Consider the following 16,534-nt stretch of genomic DNA (forward strand, 5'->3'; position numbering starts at 1 on the left):
CATGCAAAGTGGTATCCCTTAGATATCTGCAGTTTAGTGACTGACTTTCACAACCGTAATTGTATATTCAGAAAGCAGCAATCTCCAGTAAGTTTCTTATGTTAGCCAGATGACACCTAGTGGGCCAATGTGAGAAACCCTACTGAAACAAAGAACAATGGATTTCCTTAGGATGAAAGCTAGGTACCTGACCAGAAACTGTAAAACTTTCAAATTTAATAGAATCACATATCTGCTAAATCGAGGGAGGGAAAATACAATTGCTTTGTGATGTGTTCAGGTTCCAGAACAGAGCTGGTATGTGCAATATATCCATTATATTACTTCTGCATCTGTTAAAGTGCTTATGGAAAACAGCTGAGTGAAGTTGGGTACGTTTTCTTTTCAACATATACAAATAACATGCCACAGTGAATTTCCCAGTGTCAATAAGACAAATAACTGAGCAAGTTAGCTGAGAAAATTAAAGTAAATATTCCCTTCAGCATGGTGTTTTAAATTCAGATTGTTTTCCAGTCTTTGAGCTACACTGAAGATGAAAACAATTAAAGGTGACAATAGAGCTCCTCTGTCTAGATTCTCATTCTCCAGGAAGATGTTATCTCCTCCCCTTCATTTCTATTGGTCAGAGGCACAGAAGCAGAAAGGTGCTTTCTCCTATTAACTTGAACTGCTCACTACACAAGGGACTCTGTGTGAGGGTCTTTCTGGCTCAGAGAAATAAAACAGCACTATGTTAAAGTGATTCGCAACAGGATAAGAAGAAACAGCTGCAGCCTACTCTTCTTGCCTTTGTGCAGTGAAACTGGCAGCATTTACTGTTGCTGTTATGCATTTATTGTGAAATTGCTGTACTAGTTGGGAGACATTGAATCCTGGCTGACTGTGTACAACTGGCTTCTTTGCTTTGAATGAAGAAAAAAGTGGACTTATGGCTTTTTCCTCTTTCTTTCTCTGTCTCCTGTACATAATCTCATTTTCTCTGTGAAGACAACAGAAAGTGAACAAGTATCTGGGAACATTAATCCTGCTTCCAAAGGAAACACTCTTTTCTATTTTTAAGGATTAACAACTCAAGAGATTCCATAAGCCATGTGACGTTTTTTGCAGTATTTGGATTTTTTTTTCCGTTCTGGGTACAAGATAAATTATTTTTCACCACTGAAGTCCAAAGATCATCATAACTCACTATAAGGAGAAGGACCAAAAGAACATTATCGTACACCTGAACATCAGTTTGGTATATATTTATTATCATGATACAATGAAATTAACAACTTTGAATTGAATTTGCTTTCAACGTAATAGACCCAATGTTGTTTTGTTAGCACAGAACAGGGAGCTTGAGTACTCTGACCTTTTATAAAAAGGTAGTAATACAGAAAAGCATGTACCCCTCATGGCTGCTAAAACCAGAAATTAAAGCAAAGAATGGAAAAGAGCTAAAACTTCTCCAAACCATCAATATTACTAGAAAAAAAATGTCAGGGGCTATATATATTTTATGACGTTTGCTTTCAAATATATGGTTATTAAGCAAAACATTTTAAGGCATGAAAAATATCTTGTAATTATACATAACATTTGCAGGCAGACAGGATACAAGATCAGCTACTGTGAGGGAGCAGAATGCATTCATATGCTGAACTGGCAAAACAGAACATGATTTGTAACGAAGTAATGAACGCTGTAAGAAAATTACACACAAATATGCAATATTTTTATTTGTGCAAGATACAAGATGAGGGAAGATAAAATACTGGTAGTAACAGCTGTGAGGTGTACATAATGCTATCGTGGCATGGATCAAATGGACAAAACAAAGTCACCAAAGGGAAAAAAGCAAAATAATGAGTATATTTTTCATGCGCTGGTATAAGGGCATCATACTATTCACATACATGGATGTGAGTCCCAAGTGTGTGTGTTGTTTAATGTTCTTTATTGTTTCTTTTACAACTGGAATGCAATCCAAAACATATGAAGTTGTGTATCTGGGATGCATTTTTAATGAAGTAACATAATATATTCTGCCATCACTGGTCATCAGATCATAGTTTATTTGGAGATAACTAAAACAGCAATCTTTTAATATTCTTCAATAATACTTTAAAGTCTTAAAATGTACTGCAAGTGTACTCTTAGCTTTATTAATTAAATCTGCAGCTGTTTCACACACATGCCTGCATGCACATTCATATAAGCATACACATTAGGAAACTGAAGGTTTTTCACTAGGTTTAACTCTAATGTAGTAGTAGTTTTACCTGCTACTATTTTGTATGTCTTCTTGTGTGCGTTCCTGTGCATTTAGCACATAGTGAATATACTGACAAGTTATGACCAGTTCACATTCATTAAAAGACTAGTCTAATGCACTGAATTTTATTCTGAGCTCATCCCTTGAATATCTTCCAATACACCGAGTTTTAATACTGATTTCATCCATTGTGCATCATCAAATACACTGAACTTTATACAAGGCTAATCCCTTATGCACTGTCAATGCACTGAATGTTACAATGGGTCAGTCCCTTGCTCAACATCCAATAACAGAGTTTTACAGTGGGGACTCATCCCTTCAGCACCATCCAATGCACGGAGCATTTTGCTGGCATATCCCTTATGTACCATCCATATCAGCTCTGCATTTGAACTAACAATCTACAGACAGGAGTTCGTTGTTTATTTTTTCTATTTACATAACGCAAGACAACGTATCACCTAGTTTATAAATTAAACATTACATCTCTCTATTGCCCCAGCAATCATATCCAACAGCTTCTCAGCAGTATATTTGTGCTTTTGTACCCTTATCCTGTATTCTAGTGTCACTCCTCCCATTTGTTTATACAATGCAACCCTGCTCCCCACGATACTGACCGGAGGCGGAATATGTATCTCCACACAGGAGTATCGGGGAAGTATGCAATACTCCTGAGTTTCATAAACTATTTCTGTCTCAGTTTCACACATGAAATACTTACCACTCCCAACAAGTGATGCATACTTGAACTAAAGAAAATAGAATTATTCTTATGGGGTTTTTTTCTTTTTTTTTTGGGGGGGGGGCTGCAAGTTGTTCATCTTAAGGTGTTTTTCCAGCCAGCTTCCACTCCACCATGATGTACCATCTGTGAGATTTTCTGGTGTGATTTCTCTAAAATGCAAGCTTTATATTTCAAGATATTAATATAAAATGCATTTATGTCAGTATATTTTCAAAACTGCCTTTCATTCACTACTTCATAACAGTGAAAACCTGCCCATTTTCTTTTATCTTTACTGCAATGTCCAACAAATTTTTATTAAGAAACGTCATAAACAATTTGCACCACAATGTAATTCTGTCAATTTTTTATCACAAAATATTTTTTTTGTAATTGCACAAATCTATCTTTTAGGATGAATTTGAAAAAAAAAGTTTCACATTTGTTTTTATTGCTAAATAAGGATAACAACTTGAAACCATGGTTTTAAAAATGCAGAAGTAACTACTGATTTGCAAATACTGCCAGTTTGTTTGTGCCTTTGGCTTTTCCCGGTTAGGGGTCACCACAGCAGAACTCCGGTCTGCTAATGATTGGCAGTAGAGTTTTACGTGCTGGCTTGCCGGGCCTAACGCACAACCTTCAATGAAGGAATGCCCGTTCACGCATGTCGCCACACAGAAGACGCTCTGAGAATCGAACGGGCAATGTCTAACTGTGAGGCGACAACACTACCACAGCACCACCACCGCAGTCTTGCAAATACTGCCAGTATATATAAAAAAAGTTTTGCAACTAGAGAGAGATAGAGATGCATTCTTTCACAGCAAACATTCAGGGCAGTTATTTTATCAGATCACCTAAGAAAGTGACATCGGTTGATTTCAAGACCTTGGCCAAGATTTTTATTAAACATTGTTCATAAGGATGTGTCATTAATGAAAAAAGTAAGCTAACATCTGGTATTGTTGTGGACAGCACAGACAGTTTGGAGATGTGGGTCCTGATTGAGATCTGGGTTTGACCAACAAGGATGAGTGTCTCAGGGACTGGTCAGGAAGACTGAGTGCATGCATAGGCCAGAAGAGAAGTTTTTATCAAGGGATACTGGTTACACACATTACACTACAGGCTGTGCATGAGTGTATAAATCATCCATCTCGCAATGACAGAGGGCTGGTAAATGCACAGAATAATCCTGGTTTCTACCCTAACAATAAAAGAAATCTATTTCAAGAAGAAAAATATGGTCAAAGTTGTCAGATACAGTCAGCATACAGAAGCACTCATAAGGAATAAATGTGCTAAAATAAGAAGGCCCATCATTTCAAGCACGAATTATTAATACTATAGTATCACTGGCAAGGGTGATGTATAAAGCACATTATAAGTAAGATGGCTGTCCTATTTTTTTCTGAGGGCAGGACTTTTTCTCCCCTATACAACATCCTCTGACCCCCTATCCAGTGATCCATGTCTTTCACAAGTTCTACCAGCTACCTACTAATCCCCTGCATACACTCCAACAGGGCTGGGGCCAGCAAGGATCATAAAGGCATCTTGGGGGTCTGCCCATCAGCATCTGCCAGGGGGGCTCCATTTTTGACCTACCCTGTTATCCCCCCTTCACACACACACAGAGTCCTGTGGTAATGTTAGGGGTGGACCCGCAATGAGGACAGATGGTATTTCACCCCATCTCAGCAGCAGCTCAGCCATATATCCACCCTATCCCCTCCTTAGATCATGGCTTCCCGTAGCATCAACAGAGACCCCCACAGAACCACCATTCCACCAGGGATGGCAGTGATCATCCCTTCTTACTGCTCATTCTGTCACCGGTGCCATTAATCACACCCAAGTCATCTGTGATCAAGTCAAGGCTCTATCCCTCTTTGCCACTGGAGCAGCTTAGATGGTGGTGATGTCTACATGCTGTCCACTTGTTCTTTTCCAGAAGAAAACTTATCTACTGATTAATAACCATGCAGTCAAGTAGACTTTGTCTCCAACATCTTCTTAAGATAGGTTTATCAGAACATTCGGATCAGGTAGCCCAACTATGTGTGCCTTGTTCAGTGGTGCTGTTGGGGAAAGGGTTTCTAATAATGCAATGTATTTAATTTTGGTTCATAGCTAATTACTAAGCTAGCTGTCCCTGTGGATCATTTATAGCCTAGCCAATTTTTTTCTTAAGCTGAGAATCGAATCCTGAAACCTTGTGTCTGCGAGGCAAACACCTTGACCATTATAGCAAACCCATCCCCTTAAAATAGGTTCTCATAGGTAAGTATTAGGCTAGTTACATTTGAGGGCCATTTTCCTTTTTTGAGGGCAAGAATCAAACCATATACCTTGTGTCTGTGAGGTAAAGATCTTAACCATTATACCAATCCCCAACAAATGTCAAGGCCAGGGATATGGTTAGGGTTAGGGAGAACATGGATGGGTAAGATGGTGTAGGGCAATCATCTTGATGTTTTCTTAGCCATAAGCATAAGCGCCTATTAACCTATAAATAGCAGAGCTTTTATATAAAACAAAATTCAACAACTGGTTGCACATTTTTACAGCAGACTCTGTATGGAGGTGTGAGAGAAAGGACATTAAGTGAAACACCAAAGTATTTAAATGCTGGCAATGCATAAACTGAGAGCTCTATATTTAGAGGTAATGAGAAGATCAAAAGAGTATCAGAGGCCAAAGCGGCTACTACAGAGCACAAGAAATGCCGCCATCTTATTAGTGATGATAATGAGGGAAACGTTTTGTGAGCCCATGCTGCAGTTTGAAGTTGTCCCCTTGGAGGACTTACATGGATTCAGTAGTACTGTGTCACCTACATTTTTCAAAAGTGTGAGGTCAGAATTCAGACTACTATTAGCGCATAAGCTTATGAGTGGAATGTGCTACAGACAGATATTGTATGCCTTTATTAGCCATGAATACACTAGAGGAGGAGAACAACTGTTTAACTGTGCAGTGATGGCTATTTAGGCAGCTGTAGAATCAATTTGAAAAAATGGATACAATTCAAAAGAAGTCTAGAAAAAGAGGCATCTATGATCTATAGTGTCAAAACCCTTAGATGGATCAATGAAGGCAACTGGTACAACCTCTCCTTTGAGGAGGCTTTCACAATAATATTTTCAGAGACCGTTATAAGAGTAGCATTTATAAAAAACATGTTGTGATTTGCTTAGAATGGAGTTGGTCTAAACAGAGGGAGATGACTAAGTGGTCCACCTTATTCCTGAACTTATCCAAGGTGCTCAGTAAGGTAATGGGTCTTCAATTACTGGATCCATGTGAGAGATCCTGGTCACATGTGTGAAGCCTAAAATTGAAGGTCTCAAGAGTCCTTGTAATTCTACAACAAATTATTTCTTATGATTTGTGTTCAGATGATGGTCTTCAGGTTACAAGGGATATTAAAGCTCTCCGTATTCTGCCATGCGTTTTCCTAGAGATGTTAATTTTTGTCATTTACAAACCTTTTCTCACTCTGACAATATGGTATAAAATGCAGATTTCATTTTTATGAACTGATCTATTTTTTTTAAGGTTACATTAAAACTAGTGATCCATATGGCATAGCACCAAATAATAGTATTTCTGTATGGTGAACCTATTAGTAACAAAGAGATGCTATAGTGAGATTGGGGGGGGGGGTCCTTGCAAGAAAACATAAATCAAGGTGGAGTGAAGACAGAAGAATGGGATTTGTGCACGTTTTGTAGTCATTCACTGATACTCTAACTGAGATGATGGGCACTAAACACTCTTTCACCTTTGATGGAAATACAAGGCAGTAAAGATAAGTAATCATACCAAAAAAAAAAATCTATATGCCAGTACAAACCTCGACTTAAAATACGGACCGAATTGCATTGGCAGAAGATTAATTCAAGGCAATATACTTATGAGTCAACATTCACATTTTGAGAGGAGTTCATTTTAATCAGTTTACGTGCTTACTGTATTTGTTGGTATGAAAAAACAGCAGAAGTGTGATAGTACCAACCAAGGTATGTACACATGATAATGTTGGTAAACTATACAACTGCATTAAGGTAATGGTTACCCTACATCATCAATTAAAGTTCTTCTGGCAATGACATTATTAAACAAGATCCATGTATAGTTCAAGAGATGTTGAGCTTGTAGTACGGATAAATAAAACATATTCTGTGTATATGAACAGAAATAAGTTATAGAAATTTGTGGATATTAAGTAATTTCACTATGAAAAGATGAGCTACAATACTTCCCCTCTCCCCAACCACAAACAGGACAAATCAGACTGGATCAACATACCCCAACTAAAACTGTAGTGGAGTACCAAAATGCCCAGTATTGGAGCCATTTGGGTTAGATAATCTAATACCAAAGAAAATATCAGTAGACCAGGAGAAATAATTGATCCACTTTTTATGAGACTGAGTCCAGCCACTTACAGACTACAATTTAGCATTCTATATGTACACCTTCTACACACATACCTCTCAACTGTCCAGATTTTTGCCTCATGTTTTTGGTCTACTCCTCATAAAATCTATATTTTAATTTTGTGGCATATCAATGAGGAATGAATTCACTAAATAATGACAGGTATGCATGTTTCATACTTCATATCCTTCAGAAAATGTAGAGTAACACACGACTTTTTAATCTAGCAACCTTCTATGTTTGTAAGAATACTTAAAATGTATCCCTATTTTGGGGCTTTGTTCCCCCATTATTTTTGACTTTATCAAGATTTTTTTCTGCTAAGAGAATGAGAGCTGTGTACATTTATTTATTTATTTGCAGTTTGTTAACCAGTATAGTCCACTGGGCCACAATGAGCCCATTTTCAGTGGAGGCCCAGGGAGAAAAGCTCCACAGTAATAGAAAGATTGCACATTACAGAAAATATTGTATTATTCAGAAGAGTTATACAATTCACAAAGTTTTACTCACAATGTAATATGTATAGAACATATCTAGACTTTATACACATTATGATTCAAAGATAAGATATTAGCTTATGGTAAGCCTTGTCGTTGAATGTATTGTCATAAAAAGAAGTTTTTCATGGGGGGAGGGTTAGCAGAGGATTGGGAGCAGGAGCACTTCCAGGTACAGAAGAGATAACAGTGTAAAGAAGATTTAAAGGTGGCATGGTTGTGGACAGTTCTAAGGGATAGTGGGAGAGCATTCCACTTTTTGGTGAGGGAGAAAGAGAAGATAAGTTGCCTGGGTGAACCCTTAGGCTTGTACACCAGGAGTAGGTTTGTGTTCTCGGATCTAAGAGACCTATTGGGAATGTAGGAGGTAAAGATGGAACTAAGGGATAGGCAGTCAGAGGGTTTAAAGATAAGCTTGTGAGTGGTGGTAAGCTATAAACTGTCTAGGTAGTTTGGAAGATCAAGCCAATTTAGATACTGAAGAGCCTTACAGTGGTTGGAAGAGTGTTTTGAGTTAGTTGCAAATGTGGATATCTTGTTGTGGCAGGCTTCCAGTTTGGCTTTTAGGGAGGATTGGAAGTTGACAAGTATAGGTGAACCATACATGAGAGAGGGGAGGAGGTAGGTGGATGCTATTATTTTTCTAGATGAGTGAGTTAGGTATTGATTGTTTCTGTACAGCAATCCCAGTTTTTTTCTATAACAATTTTTACTGAATTTTTATAAACAAAACAAATAATTATGTGCATTTAAACAACTTGAATAAAACAAAACTATATACAACACAACTATTTACAATGCCCATAACATACAAAAAATTACAACGTATATGTTACATCTTATCTAATAGATTCTTTAGTTTTATCCATGATAATTTCTTATGAGTTACTTTTGTTGGTCTTAAATCAAGAGTAAACAGTTCTCTTTTGCATACAGTTTTGGCCAGTAAAATAAACTCAGAAAAAGAGAGGAAGTTTCTACATTTCCAGTTTGATGTTATAATTTTCATTGTGATTGCAAGAAGAGACCAGAGAAGATGCACTTGTGTCTTTGGAATATGCACTGGTATCGGTTAAATATCAAAGAATCTGAGATGTCACATTTGTCAGACCATAAAGCCTTTGAAAAGGACTTAAATTCCTGCCAAAAGGTTGTAACTGTTTTGCATTCAAGAAACATGTGCCCAGTCAACACAAAGTTTCTTCACATCTCCAACATTTATGAGTACTAGTATGCGAGATCAATGCTAATTTATGAGGGGTAATGTAGTACCTATGGATAATCTTCCAAGTGGAAATTTTCCAGAAAGGAGATGAGGTTGTGTTGTTAAATGATTTCAGTGTCAAGGCTCTATCAGATTCTGAAAATTTAGCTTTATTTATTTTTTTGATATAACTCCATAAAGAATCTTCTGGTATTTTTAAGTTTGCTGTTAGTTTTTGTAAATCCTAGATGATGAAAAGCATATGTTGTGGTTAGTCATATTCAGTTCACAGAAAAGAGAGATTACCTTTGGATATAATGAAACATCAAGCACTTGATTTGATTTGAGCTCATTTAGTAGACGTTCTCTAAAAATCTGAATATTTAACCAGTTATTTTGATTGGAATTATACCTAACCATAAGACTATTTGTGTCATATTTATTCTTGCTACCAATAAATTGGTGCCAATATTTTAGACCATTTTCCTTCATCACCATTAATTTCCCTCTATTAAATGAATCTAAACATTTTCTTGTCAATGCTACCAGAAATATTAAGAATAAGAGATGTCTTTGTCTTATAGTTACTGTTCATTATCTTTTTAAAGTTGTTTAATAGTAGCTGATATAATGACGGTATCTTTCGATTTTATTTTCTTTAAAAATTATGTATTTTACAACAAAAAACATATCTGTAAACAAATCATTATTTATTTTCTCATCAAGGTTAGAAAGCAATATATTTTCATGCAATTTTTTCCAGTTTGATGTTTATTTATTACTTAACCACTGACTCATTATATTAAGTGTAGCTGCTTCAGCATAGAGTTCTAGATTCAGAAATGCAATGTCTCCCTTATCCCATTCCCAACAATGCCAATCATATCTTCTTCTTGGTTTCTGAGGATGCCATAAATATTTAAACATAAGTGAGTTGAGTTGTTATATTCATTTTTTTGGATGTCCAACTATTATAGTCTGAAATAGGAATAACATTTTTGGTAAAATGCACATTTTTATTAAGGATAATTTTACTTCCATAGAGAAAAACATGTTTCCCCACTTGCTTAATTAAATGTTCCTTAACAACAGTTATCAGGTTATTAGAATTTAAATGTATAATGTCTTTCCAATTTGTTTTTATCTGCACACCTAGATATTTGAAGGTGTCATTTTTTCAGTTAAAATTACCATGTTTTTCTAATATGGTGCTGATTTTTTTGTTTAACAATATAGTTTTTGTTTTGTTAGTATTAAATTTTAAGCCTGAGATTTCTTAAACATTTTTTAGAGATTTTATAATATGGTGTATTGAATAATCTGTATTCCCATTAGTTAACAGAATGTCATCTGCGAAAAGTTGTATTTTACAAGAGTGATAAGAATTAATATCAAAGCTAACAATATTAGTGTAATTTCTGATGTAGTTGGCTAATGGTTCCACTGCTAAGGCAAATAATAGGGGTGAAATTGGGCAGCCTTGTTTGGTTACTTTTAATATTTTGATTTGGGTGGGCAAGTAAACCTCAATTTTGATGTAAGACACTGAATTTTCATATATATTTATTAATTTTATAAAATCAGGCAAAAAATTTAATGATTCTAGTACATTATATAAATAAGGCCAAGTAATAGAGTTGAAAGCTTTGTCCAGATCTGAACTAATGATGGATTATTCTTTTTTTTTCTTGCTCGCTAGATCCATTAAAGATAGAATTTTGATGACATTGTCTTGAACTTTCCTTTTCGATATGAAGCCTGTTTGAACTTCTGCTATTAATTTTTGTATGAATTGGTTTAATCTTTTAGTGGGAATTGAGGTGAAAATTTTATAATCAATGTTCAATAAAGATATAGGGCAATATGATGTTACTAGTTTGGGATCTCTGTCGTGCTTTAAAACGGAAGAGATTATGGCACATTTCCAAGAGGGGAAATGATTTCCATACTTTCTAAATTCCTCAAAAGCTGTTACTAGAAGTTTTAGAGTTTCATCAGGAAGAAATTTATAAAATTTGCCAATAATACCATCTATACCTGGGCCTTATTGCTTTTAATGATTTTAATATTTTCCTTAACTTCTATTAGTGAGATTGGTTTTATCAATTTGCTGTTTTGTTCATTGGTTACTTTCTTAACATTTTCAATCAAAAACTTTTCTTTTAGAGTGTTGTTAGAATCTGAATTAGCATTGTTTAATGCCTCATGATGAGATCTAAACATTTATAAGATTTCCTTTAAGTGTCACTTGCCTGTGTTTGTTCCTTGTGTTGTCAGTAAGTTCTTTTATATAGCTTGTATTAGCTGATTTTTTGATTTAACTGCTAATCTATGCAGATTTGTTCAATTTGCAGAGTATGATTGTAGTTTAAGCCTATCTAGATTTATAGCCACTTTATGATTCAAGATTTCTACATACTTTAATTTATTTTATTTCTTTTACATTTGTTAACCAGGAAAGTCCGACTGGACACATATCCATTTTCAGTGGAGGCCAGGGTAGAAAAGCTCCAAAGCATGTCATAAAGAATATCATACAGAAATATAGGTTCCATAGAAACATAAGCTATGTACAGATTAACAATTCCTTTAGTAAAGTCAGCATACAGCATTCTAGTAGTAGGGTTTAATGAGTACTCTCAATATTTTGTTACAGAAATAACCAGTGATTATTAAGCTTTACAGTGAAAGGAATTAGTAGACCTTTAGTAGAATCATTGAACATGGTATTGGTGCAAATTAACCTGGGGAGTAGCATTTAATGTTTTTAGTTCAGTTTGTATTTATATATTTGCTATTTAATTTTTTTTTAGTGCATCAATTTTTGTTTGTAATGCTATTAGCTCATCATCCCATTGTTTCTTTTTGTTTAAATACCAGTTTTTTATTTTACCATAAAGATACGATTTTAATGAATCCCAAACAATAGTCTTAGAAGTCTCATTATTGTCATTGATAGCAAGAAATGACTTCGTTTCATTTAAGAACCAGTCTTTACACCCATTGAGTTTCACAATGTAAGCAGGTACTCTTTGCCAAGCTATCAGATCTTTAGGACTGATGTTAACCTTGAATAAGAGAGCATTGTGATCTGACAAGGGGCAAGAACTAATTAAAACTTCATGAGTTTTAGAAATTAGACTATTAGAAATGAATACTTTGTCAATAGCTGTCTGTGTTCCATATCTATACGAGTAGTGTGTGTAGTTTAATTATTCTGGTTCTTTTATATCATATATGTCTCTGAGATTTGAAAAATTAATTAAATATTTTAGTTTTTAGCTGGAGCAGACAGTTTGAAGTTCTCATTTTTGGGGTTATCCTTTTTAGTAAGAATACAATTAAAATCTCCAGCATAAACTATGTCACCTTTGGCTTTAATAGATATTAATTCTAAATATTTATTAGCAGTTCCTGCACCGATACCAGGGATCCAATGTGTGCTAGCTAAAGTGATGCATCTTATATTCAATTCTAGCACTGCTAAACATAACATACCATTCTTCTCTGAAAAAGTGTCTACTATTTTGGGCATTGGTAAAGATTTGTTCCACAGTATCATAGCGTCTCTTCTCTTAGCCTGGAAATGAGATTCCACAAGTATTGTGTAACTGTTGAAAGATATTCTATCTAAGTCCTTTTTAATAAAGTATGTTTCTTGTAGAAATGCTATGTCTATTTTATTCATTTTCAAATATTTGGATAGACTTCCTATTTTATGGGATTGTTAATGCCATTAATATTTAAGGATAAACATTTATATGTATGCATTTTTAAAGACAAAATTGTCATTCTTAAAGTTTGTTATGGGCTAAAATTTAAAACAATACATATCTAATGAAACAAGTATAACTATACACAATCCTAAACATGAAAAATTAGATTCCTGGTTTGATGAATGTGTCATCCAAATCACCATCTTCACACCCTAAGACTCTCATCAATGTCCATCAAGTGCTTCTGCCTTCATTTAAATACTTATACAGATTAAATATGAAAATAAACCTTTTAATGATATAAAATATTATTTGAGTCACAATTAACTAATGTCATGCAATAAAAATGTAGCATAGCTCCATACCGCGTATATGAAAGTGAAATACACTAAATTCTAACAAACAATGTAACTTTATATTGATTAATCTGACTGAAGTCACTAATTATGATATCTCATTTCCTAATAAAAATAAAATATAAAGAAATAAAGAACATAAATAATGATAATAATAGTTTATCATGAAACTAAACCTATTATTTACATTTATGAAAACTATCTGTATTTGTCATAAAGTGTAAAATAAAGTGTCTGATATTATATCTAAAACTCTCCTCCTCCCCTCCTCTTCTTCTGTACAATATTAAGGTATCTGATTTATGTTCTTGTATAGTCCTGTATCTTATTGAATCTAGAGAGCTTTAAGAATATCTCATTAAATTTCCCATCTCACATCCCTCTCCACCTCCCCCTTCTCACTCAAAATTATCTTAATCCACTGATCTAGATGTTTGGATAAGGATTATATGTACCTAAATATACCATTTAATAGATCAGTAGATGTAATGATTAATTATAGTCAAACATAACTTCCACTATAGATTAATCTCATATTGTGTATAAAAGAACATATTTTAACTTAATACATTATAGCATAAAAGTATATGAGAGGTGTTTGGTTTATCATGCTTGATCAGCATCTAGTATACTAAGTAAGATTTGTTTCATACATTCCAGTCATTAAAGCTGAACATACAACTAGTTAGTAATGAAATGTACTTGCCCTTACAACAGAATTATAAACTTCTACCTAAACTTTTATACATATCTTTAAAATATCAACATAAATATGGGAGATACAGTACCATTCATGTGTAAATTATTTGCTTAAACCATATCCTCTATTAATGCAAGGTACCTTAGATATGTAACTATGATTCTTATACTCCTTGAAAAAAAATGGGGAGATAGTTTCTCATGTATTAACAACTCAAAACCTGCCTATTCAGAAACTAACCTCCAAAACTCTAATTACTGTACAATGCATTTGACATCTATAGAAGCTTTCTTATTAAATGAGTAGTGCAGTTAACATAATGAGTGGCAGGTTATGCATGCATTGTGAAGAAATAGGCAGGTAAACATAATGATGTAGCAATAATAGTATAACTGTGAATAAGTCACATTACTGGCAATATAAGAACAACTTCATATCAGAAACTATTAAAAAGAAACTACTATGCATAATGTATTGATTCATTTCTCTCATGACATGTAAAGCACATTCCTGAAAACTAAATGCTATGAGGTTAACGCAAGCCAGTATTTCTGTAATTAAACAGGAAGCTGATTATTTAAATGTAAGAGCATCATTAAAATAATAGAATACAGCTTCTTTTTAAGTTATAAGCTTAGCTTACAGTTTTTAGAGTCTAAATAAGCTGAAATCTTCTTAAAAATGGCTATACAGCACTGAGACACCATTTTCCTTCATCACAGATGTTAAACAGTGTGCAACGTGAGTTCAAAGGTCATCTGTCTCAGTCTTTCAGTTCCCACATTCATACAGTGTCCTCAGGGCTCGGGGAAGCTGTAAAAATGCTCGATGAATAGTTCTAGTGAAGCTTTTCAACTTTATGGCACCAATACAAGTCTCAAGGTTAGTAAAGTATGCAATTTGAAGAAAATGCCTTTTTAACAGGTGCTTGCATGTTAAAAGCTAGAATTTTGTGCATTTAAAAGAAAAAAATAAACTGTTAAGTAGGTGTTGCAGTAAATGTGTTCCCCAGCATAAAACATCACCCCTATCAATGTAACCTCATTAAACATACACTAAATAAATAATTACATAGTTTTTAACTAACAATAAGGGTAATAAGCACACTTAATTGACTGCAATCAACTGCTGTTAATACAAACAAAGGAATCTTCCTAGCTGCATTTATATGACACACATCCACCATAGGTTCATAGGTAGGTACTAGGCTATCTACCTGAGGGCATTTATAAGCCTAGCCAGAGTGTGTCAGCTTTCACCACCCCATTGATTAATTAACTGAGCCTCTGTCAAGAAGAGCCAATGAAGTGATCCCAGGAGTGTATTTTCTGTTACCCATCCACTTGTCAAGGTTTCTCTTGAAGAGTGTTAGTGAAGAGCTCTGCCTAATGTAGTTAGGAATTTTGTTCCAAAGCATGGGGAGTCTCTGTGACAGGAATCTTTCACTCCAGCATGTTCTATTTATTGTTGTGGCGAGGTTTAGCTCACTAGAGCGAGTGGCTCGCAGTGACTTGGATTTCTTTAGGTGGAGCATGTCCATCAGTTCTGAGTTGGACATGGCTTTGTAAGTCAGGCAGAGATCACCTCTGAGTAAGCGATATGCCACTGAGTACAGCCAGAGTTTTTCCAGTCGGGCTGCATAGGACATATGTTTGAGGCCAGTAATCCTCTTGGTGAGGTACTTTTGTGGTCTTTCCAGCAGTTGGAAGTGTCTTGTGAGGTACATCCCAAATGGGGCATTGTACTCTCTGATGGGTCCAATGAGTGATGAGTAGAGGGGCACTATAACCTCTATTTCTAGAAGCGATCCCTTTAGTAATTAGATGGGCTACATAGAAGGATTTCCTAACTACTTTGGCAATATGATTGTCAAAGGAGAGGTTACTATCTACCTGGGTTCCCAGATCTCGTGACGTAGGGGTTTATGTTCAGGCTGGTGATCAAGAAGACATGATCCAGGCTGACTGATTTCCCTTTGGAATAGTTGTCTACTTAATGTTAATACTATATTTCCCTACTGAAAGCATGTTACTAAGCCATACAAAGAGATGTTCTTTAAGTGTGCATTATCTATAAAAAAAAAATCCTGTTAAAACATACTATGTTTTTCTGCAAGGGCTAAGGTCACTATCAACAAGCTTTAACATTAAAAAGTATTAGATGCTTGATTAACTCTAAGAAACATTCTAAGATAGAAACTGAAAGAGAGAAATGAGTAGAGAGAGGAAAGGAAAAAAGAAAAAATAGAAAAGCACAAGTATGAGGATGAAGAACAAAGGAAAACAATAAAATGTGCTATTTTTTTAAAGTGTAATAAAGATTTTACCTTGTAATATATTTTCTGGTTTCTTATGTTTTAAAAGAAATAAGTCCATTACAAGCAATAAAGGGAAAGATGACTTAACTTACTTCCCTTTAAGTTTCTTAGTAGTTTTATCACTTGTTATTGTTTTTCCATTAGTAGCTTGTCTTGTTAAACTTGGTAAAGAGAGGTCCATGTCTTCTAGTTTATCTAATAGATTGTTCTGACAAATTCAGCAGCTTCTTCTAGATTGTTAAAGATTTTCTGCCCATCTGGTAAGGTAATCCTTATTCTAGCTGGAAAAAGGATCTGAGCTT

At 34.8% G+C, this 16,534-nt stretch overlaps 1 long non-coding RNA gene across 1 annotated transcript in view; it reads left to right on the forward strand.

The window, feature by feature from the left end:
- Positions 1-695: 695 nt before the first annotated feature.
- The window catches only part of LOC122815415, a 132,263-nt gene continuing 116,424 nt past the window's right edge, over positions 696-16,534 (forward strand). The window contains exon 1 of the long non-coding RNA XR_006366953.1: positions 696-1,240. This is a non-coding gene — a long non-coding RNA (uncharacterized LOC122815415). The remainder of the gene's footprint in view (positions 1,241-16,534) is intronic.

The sequence above is a fragment of the Protopterus annectens genome, chromosome 11.part0, assembly GCF_019279795.1.
Source record: "Protopterus annectens isolate FY-2018-M chromosome 11.part0, PAN1.0, whole genome shotgun sequence".
Classification (NCBI taxonomy): domain Eukaryota; kingdom Metazoa; phylum Chordata; order Ceratodontiformes; family Protopteridae; genus Protopterus; species Protopterus annectens.